Source organism: Scophthalmus maximus, chromosome 18 (assembly GCF_022379125.1).
Source record: "Scophthalmus maximus strain ysfricsl-2021 chromosome 18, ASM2237912v1, whole genome shotgun sequence".
Lineage (NCBI taxonomy): Eukaryota > Metazoa > Chordata > Actinopteri > Pleuronectiformes > Scophthalmidae > Scophthalmus > Scophthalmus maximus.
This window is the reverse complement of record NC_061532.1, coordinates 18,682,295-18,690,000: the sequence shown is the minus strand read 5'-3', so window position 1 is coordinate 18,690,000 and position 7,706 is coordinate 18,682,295. Positions and strand designations below refer to the sequence as shown.

Below are 7,706 nucleotides of genomic sequence, written 5' to 3'. Positions count from 1 at the left end.
TGTGTGTGTGTGTGTGTGTGAGTGTGTGTGTGTATGTGTGTGTTAAACTAAAATAGACAGCAGTAGGTAGCTGAAGGCCACGCCAGGTGGTGGATGTGCCTGTTTGGTAAAATCACAACGTGTTGACGTGTACACGTGTGTGTGTGTGTACACGTGTGTGTGTGTGTGTGTGTGTGTGTGTGCGGCAGATGGTGCGTGACGACTGTATTGCTCCCAGCAGCACAGCTGTCCCAGGCAATACAGCCTGGACACACACCTCTTCATCAAGTTAAATAACGCTAAACAACACACACACACACACACACACACACACACACACAGGGTATGACAAAACCCATGGACTCAAATTTTATTTTGCCAAGATTTTCAGATATTTGAGACGCGACTGGTTATGTCCAAAGTGTTTTACAATTGTGTCTTTGACTGATGTTGACGTTGGTTTGTGAGCGGCCATTTTGAAGCCTTGAGTTCAGCATTTTGACCAGCGCCATGTTGGGTTTTTCTTTTTAAAACCAGAAGTAACCATATTTGGAGAAGCGGGGGGTGTGGCCTGACTGAGAGCTCGTCCACCTGCACCTGCAACCGTGCACCGATTGGACCAACCAGCTGTCAATCACGCTGTATCCACGCCCCCAATACATACGTTGCTTTATGGTATGTTTGACTGTCAATGGACCATAATGTACAAAATGAAGACTTGAAACTTAGAGATTGAACCATAAAAACTCCTCAGGAAAATGTTTTACTGACGTTATAAATCAAGTGAGAAGTAGAAGAGTCACTTTCTCGAAGACTTCTAAATAACCAACCGGCGGAGTCGCCCCCTGCTGGTCGCTACAGAGAATACAGCCTTCAGGCGCTTCCCACATTGGCTTCACTTTTTTGGAACCTGGTGACTGCGTCCGTGATGCAGCCGCTCCGACCTTCACCAGGTGGTGCCTGAGAGGCAAAACCCAGGGGAAAATGAAGCTTACGATTTTTACAGAAATGACGAGGGCGTTGCGCATCGCGAGCGACTGAACTAATCTGAGGAGGCGCTGACGCCGTTACGTGGGATTATTTGCCTCCGGAGTGAATCTCTGCGGATCGCTGAACGAGGCGACGAGGGGGGAAGATAAACACGTCGCGCAGGATATCAAACAAAATCCAGCGGCGCTGCATTTCGACACACGGGAGGATTAAGCTGGAAGAACAGCAGCGATTATAATATTAATAGCGAGGCCGCGTTGGTTCATTCATCCGCTCCACCTGGCGAGAGAGAGCGATTTAATTCTATTTTTATAATTTCGACACAACACCGGTGATGTGTGGGAGCGTCACGGTGTAGAACAGCTGCCGAATACGCCCACGACTCGGCATCCGCTCGATAAGTCAAGTGCCGTCGCGGCAATTTGATGTCGCTGCTGCAAATGATTGTTCCACCGAAGCTCTTGAAGAAAGTGGCTGTTCTTTCTGACGAGCAAAACCTACTAGAATTTCACATTTGATGCCGTCGACTCTGGGACTAGATTGCGTAGATTTCTTTTTCATCCTGCCTCTTCCTCCTCTCGCACACACGCGCACTCTCAACTTTCTCGCCGTCCATCATCTTGCCGCTGTCGTTTTAAATATGATTTCATCTTCGCAAACTCATCAGATTCCTCACTTCATCTCGTCTCGGCCAGTCATCGATCACCATCACCGCCGCCGCAGGGCACACGCCCTCCACTGCAATATCTCCCCATGGCGACCTTGTCATCGCATATCATCGGTTCATCATCAATTATTATCATCCCATGAATAAATATTCTTCAGTCACTTTTTCTCAGGATGTGCAACAATGAAACGTCCAGAGCCTTGTTCAGGTCGCGAGATCTCATGAAGCAAAGATCCAATAACAATGTTTTCCAATCGATGCAATTCACTCAATACATACTTGATACAACTGGACGTCCACCAACCGTTAGGCAGCAACTCGTCACCGAGGCCGGAAAAGAAAACCAAAAAGAAAAAAAACAAAAACAGACAGTAACAGTGGTGTTTCCATCAACCAATCTTAACGCGCACCTTGAAATATCGCACAAGAAAAAGTTGATGGATAAATCAAAACTTCCTCTAATCTGCAAAAACAGATATATATAGAGATATGGGATGGGGAAACAACTTTGCAGAACAAGTTGTGACGTAGCAGAACATTCACCTCGCGTGACTGAGCAGCCATGACGTATGGGGCGTGTTGCCAGGGCAACTGTTGTCTAAGTTCTTAGTTTCGCAACCTCTTCTTCTTCTTCTACTGCTCCATCGCAGCCGCGTCACGGTAGGTAGGCCTAAGTGGCCTACGGCGCCACCTACTGACGGAACTGGTCCTCGTCTGTTCGCTCCGAACCAGTCGATGGAAACGCAAGCGAGAAGGTTTCTGGTTTCGAGTCCCGGTTCGAACCGACCAGGGCCTTTCTGTGTGGAGTTTGCATGTTCTCCCCGTGTATGCGTGGGTTCTCTCCAGGTTCTTCATCTTCCTCCCACAGTCCAGAGACATGAGAATGGGGTCAGGTTCATTGGAGACTCTAAATTGACCGTAGGTGTGAATGTGAGAGTGAATGGTTGTCCGTCTCTGTATGTGGCCCTGTGATAGGCTGGAGACCTGTCCAGGGTGAACCCCGCCTCTCGCCCAATGTCAGCTGGGATTGGCTCCGGCCCTAAGTAGCCCAGAAAATGGCCCCCGGGAAGTCTTTAGCGGACGGACAGCCGAGGTGACGAAGGGGCTCGGACGGGGACGACGTCCCCGAAGGCAGCGTTGACAAGTCATCCGCCTCGATGTCCGTGACGAGTCGAGTGCACGAAACCCCCCCGAGGGAGGAAAGAATCGAGCGTGTTCATAGCAGATGTTCCCAAGTGACATGGCATTCGAAAAGAAAAAGAAAAGACACTCATCCAAGTTAATCCTCATACATTTGCGGTTGTGCTACACGTCTCCATGCATCCACTCATTAACGTTTTCCGCTCGGGCTGAGACGAGGCGGCGCAGCGTCTATTACCACGTTTAGCGAGAAACAGACTCGAAGCCGCCGCGGAAGAAAAAACGGGAAAAATATTGTTCTAATAATGCACCTCCCGTCGTGTGAATTAAATTTCCATTTAGACACGAATAGAGTCAAAACTAATCTAATTTAATCTGCCCACTCTCCCTCCCTCCCTCCCCCTCCACGCTTTCACATCCTCCTCTCCTCCTTTTATCTCCTCTCAACTCTTCACCTCTCTCCTCCGCTTTCATCTCCCCTTCCTTTTTCCTCTCCGTTCTCCTCATTTACTCCGCTGGCTTTCACCTCAACGGAAGGGGGGGGGGGGGGGGGTTATTAATGAAGTGGGGGATTTATATATAGAGAGAGTGAGAGGGAGAGGAGGGGAAGGCGGCGAGATAGATTTTTTTCGTGAAAAAAGTGAGAAAGATAAGACGGAGATGGAGGATGAGACAGAGGAGGGGGCGAGCGAGGCAGATGGAGAGAGAGAGGGAGGGAGAGGCGGCCGTTGGGTTTTTATAATTGGCTGCCTGTGACTCAGAGAGGCTGAGTACAGTATCCCCCTCTCACACGCACGGTCACATTTCCTCCTCTCGCCTCCCTGGAACATGACATGGAACCAGCTTCTGGAGCCTCGGGGCTCTGAACATTTAAATTATCTCCCATCAGCTCACTGTGGTCTAAAGATCACAGATTTCGGCTTCGCGGCGCCGACTGTCATTTCCTTCTGATTCACCTAATTAGAGTGGCTAACGACGTCCCCGCATAATGGGACTGTACCTCGACCTGCACATTAACAGCGACACACGGATGCTGTGAGTGGCTGTTGCTGTGTAGCGATGGAGAGGTACAGTAGCATCTCTTTCGGCCGCACATCTTTCTAATGTGCCTGGAACTTTTAGGAAAGTGGAATATAATAAAACTGTGCAGGTTGCGTAGTAAAACTGTCATGCCTGACAGATAACTCCCCATTCACATAATAACAATATTCAGCTCATGATTTAATAAAAAGTAATGTTCCCGTTTTATGCAATAAAGATTTCGAGAGATGTAATTACTTTTCTTTTTCTTTTTTCTTTTTTACACCTGAAAGGATTATTAAAGTATTATTAATGCATACATATTTTCAAGAGGGCTGACGTTTCCTTTTTAAAGTGTTGAATATGTTCACCACACCATGGAAGTCTTTGTACATTAAAGCCCCAGTGTGTCATTTTTGTAACTTCCTGGCGGCACCTGGTGGTAAAGTTGCAAACCGCAACCTACTGAGCGACAGACAGGGGACACTTTATGGTGGCGCACAGCTGATTCCATTTCCGGTTATCCGGCTGCGCTGAAAATTCAAATTCATATTCCGGTTCGTAATTTTAATTTGGGTTATTACTTGAAAAGATTTACATGCTCTAATGTTCAGTAATCACATCAGTTCCCTCCGACTGTCCATTTCTGCAGCTCCTCTTTCACGGCCTCTCTCTGTAAAACACTTGGTTTTCAGCTCCTGTCTCTTTAGAGCTGCAGTGTGTAATATTTAGAAGAACTTATTCACAGAAATTAAATATATTGTCCATAACTCTGTGTTCATATAAGAGTTCAATATAGTTCCATGAGGTGGACCGACCTCCGTGTGAGTCTCCATGTTTCTACATCCTGTTGAATACGGTTGTTGAACTAAACGCTCCAGAATACGTCGCGTTCACGTGGAATTTTCAGACGCTGCCGGAAACAGGAAGTGGAATCGGCAGTGTGCCACCATAAAGTGTCCCCTGTCGGTCGCCCAGTTGGTTGCGGTTTGTAACTTCACCACCAGATGGCGCCAGAAAATAAGAAAAATTACACAGTGGGGCTTTAGGGTCCCCTCCCTCCCAATGGAGCACAGTCTTTTCTGATTGGCCAGCTGGCTCCACTCTGTTGTGATTGGTCGACCACTTTCAGTGAGCGTAGTTAAGCTCCCTCGCTCTCGCTTTAACCTGCTTTGTTGGGGGGGGGGGGCGTTCCAGACTAGCCTCTGTAGACACGTCTTGTCGAGTCTGTCAAGAGTTTAAACGACGTACAAGAAACTCTGGCTACGGACAGATTTGCAAGTGAGAGGTGAGCAGCGACCACTGCTCTTTTAATGAAACCTACACGCATCAGACTCGGTCTACTAGGCAGCGGCTTCTTAATAATTCCCCGGGTTTCCCACAGATGTAAGTAAGACTGCCTTCTTCTTATAATGGACCCTGGGCGACGGAAGTAGGCATCTACAAAGCCTAATTCAAGACGACACTCTGCCTTATGTTCGGGACTTTAACCGCATTAAAAGCCACTTTGTTTCTGATTCGAACAGACTCTTTCCTCTTCTGAGTGTTACAAACGATACCGCGGCCTTCATATCATTTGTCTGTCTTGTGATAATAACATCTCCTGGAACGTCCTTGTGAGGTAAAGGTTGGATTAAAAAATAATCGTTGAGCATGAACCGTAAAACTCGTCAGGCGGCGAGAGGGTTGACGTGCTGTGAATCACCGTCATGACTGTAAGTGGGTTTGGTTTTGTCTGGGTGGAGCCGCTGCAGCTGTGGTCAGACCGATATGTAGACACATATACATATATACAGTACGGACGTTCAGCTGTCTCCGAGGGTCGAGTACTGTACCGTACATGTGGCCACTGCGCTCGATGCCAGCTACAATGAAACCGACCAACACAACAAGCTACAGGACGATCCAAGCTACAGGACGATCCAAGCTTCAGCTCTCGCGTTCGTCGAAGTCGTCCACTTTGATCAAGGAGGGTTAACGTTTCACTCCCTCTGTAACAATGTCTAGTCAAATCTGAGCCAATACTGCGACTGTTGAAAAAGCAGAACAAAAGTAATTGCCGTCTTCTTCCGGGACCTCGTGTGATGAAGGGGTGCGTCCCGAGACTCACTCAGAATAAACACAGCCCGTGTCCCCCCGTCTCCCAGTTTCCAATGGTTTATCTGTAGATACAACTGAAAAATAATGACTCACCACGCTGCTGTGGAAGCAGGACGAGCCCTTCAGAACTGGCATCCGCAATACTACCAGAGGTTTCATTAATAATTTACACGGCATCCTCCACAATTCTTTGACCCAGGGGAGGAAGAGAGAAAGACACTAGGCAGACGTTGAGATACTGATTCACCCAGATCGTAGCAGATACGGGAAGAGGACGGCGTTCGGGGACATGAAAGTCAGTCATTTTCCGACGTTCTTCTCATTTCCAAATGAAGGCCGTGGCATGACATTAAAAACACAACCAACCAAAGCTGTTCTCACATATATTAAGAAAGGCCTCCAAGAAAAAATTGTGACAAGGAAAAAAGACACACAAGAAACACAAGACATGAAAAGACACAAGACAAGACACAACACGAAAAGACACCATACGAAAAGAAAGGACACCAAAAGAAACCATACGAAAAGAAAGGACACGAAAAGACACCATACGAAAAGAAAGGACACGAAAAGAAACCATACAAAAAGAAAGGACACGAAAAGAAAGGACACGAAAAGAAACCATACGAAAAGAAAGGACACGAAAAGACACCATACGAAAAGAAAGGACACGAAAAGACACCATACGAAAAGAAAGGACACGAAAAGAAACCATACGAAAAGAAAGGACACGAAAAGAAACCATACGAAAAGAAACCATACGAAAAGAAAGGACACGAAAAGAAACCATACGAAAAGAAAGGACACGAAAAGAAAGGACACGAAAAGAAACCATACGAAAAGAAACCATACGAAAAGAAACCATACGAAAAGAAAGGACACGAAAAGAAACCATACGAAAAGAAAGGACACGAAAAGAAACCATACGAAAAGAAAGGACACGAAAAGACACCATACGAAAAGAAAGGACACGAAAAGACACCATACAAAAAGAAAGGACACGAAAAGAAACCATACGAAAAGAAAGGACACGAAAAGAAACCATACGAAAAGAAAGGACACGAAAAGAAAGGACACGAAAAGAAACCATACGAAAAGAAAGGACATGAAAAGAAACCATACAAAAAGAAAGGACACGAAAAGAAAGGACACGAAAAGAAACCATACAAAAAGAAAGGACACGAAAAGAAACCATACAAAAAGAAAGGACACGAAAAGAAACCATACAAAAAGAAAGGACACGAAAAGAAACCATACAAAAAGAAAGGACACGAAAAGAAACCATACAAAAAGAAAGGACACGAAAAGAAACCATACGAAAAGAAAGGACACGAAAAGAAACCATACAAAAAGAAAGGACACGAAAAGAAAGGACACGAAAAGAAACCATACGAAAAGAAAGGACACGAAAAGACACCATACGAAAAGAAAGGACACGAAAAGACACCATACGAAAAGAAAGGACACGAAAAGAAACCATACGAAAAGAAAGGACACGAAAAGAAAGGACACGAAAAGAAACCATACGAAAAGAAACCATACGAAAAGAAACCATACGAAAAGAAAGGACACGAAAAGAAACCATACGAAAAGAAAGGACACGAAAAGAAAGGACACGAAAAGAAACCATACGAAAAGAAACCATACGAAAAGAAACCATACGAAAAGAAAGGACACGAAAAGAAACCATACGAAAAGAAAGGACACGAAAAGAAACCATACGAAAAGAAAGGACACGAAAAGAAACCATACGAAAAGAAAGGACACGAAAAGAAAGGACACGAAAAGAAACCATACGAAAAGAAAGGAC

At 45.8% G+C, this 7,706-nt stretch overlaps 1 protein-coding gene across 3 annotated transcripts in view; it reads right to left on the bottom strand.

Annotated features, from left to right (window-relative positions):
• galnt14 (UDP-N-acetyl-alpha-D-galactosamine:polypeptide N-acetylgalactosaminyltransferase 14 (GalNAc-T14)) overlaps positions 1-7,706 on the bottom strand; it is a 105,504-nt gene that overhangs the window by 56,483 nt on the left and 41,315 nt on the right. The gene's annotated exons all lie outside the window — the stretch shown is intronic.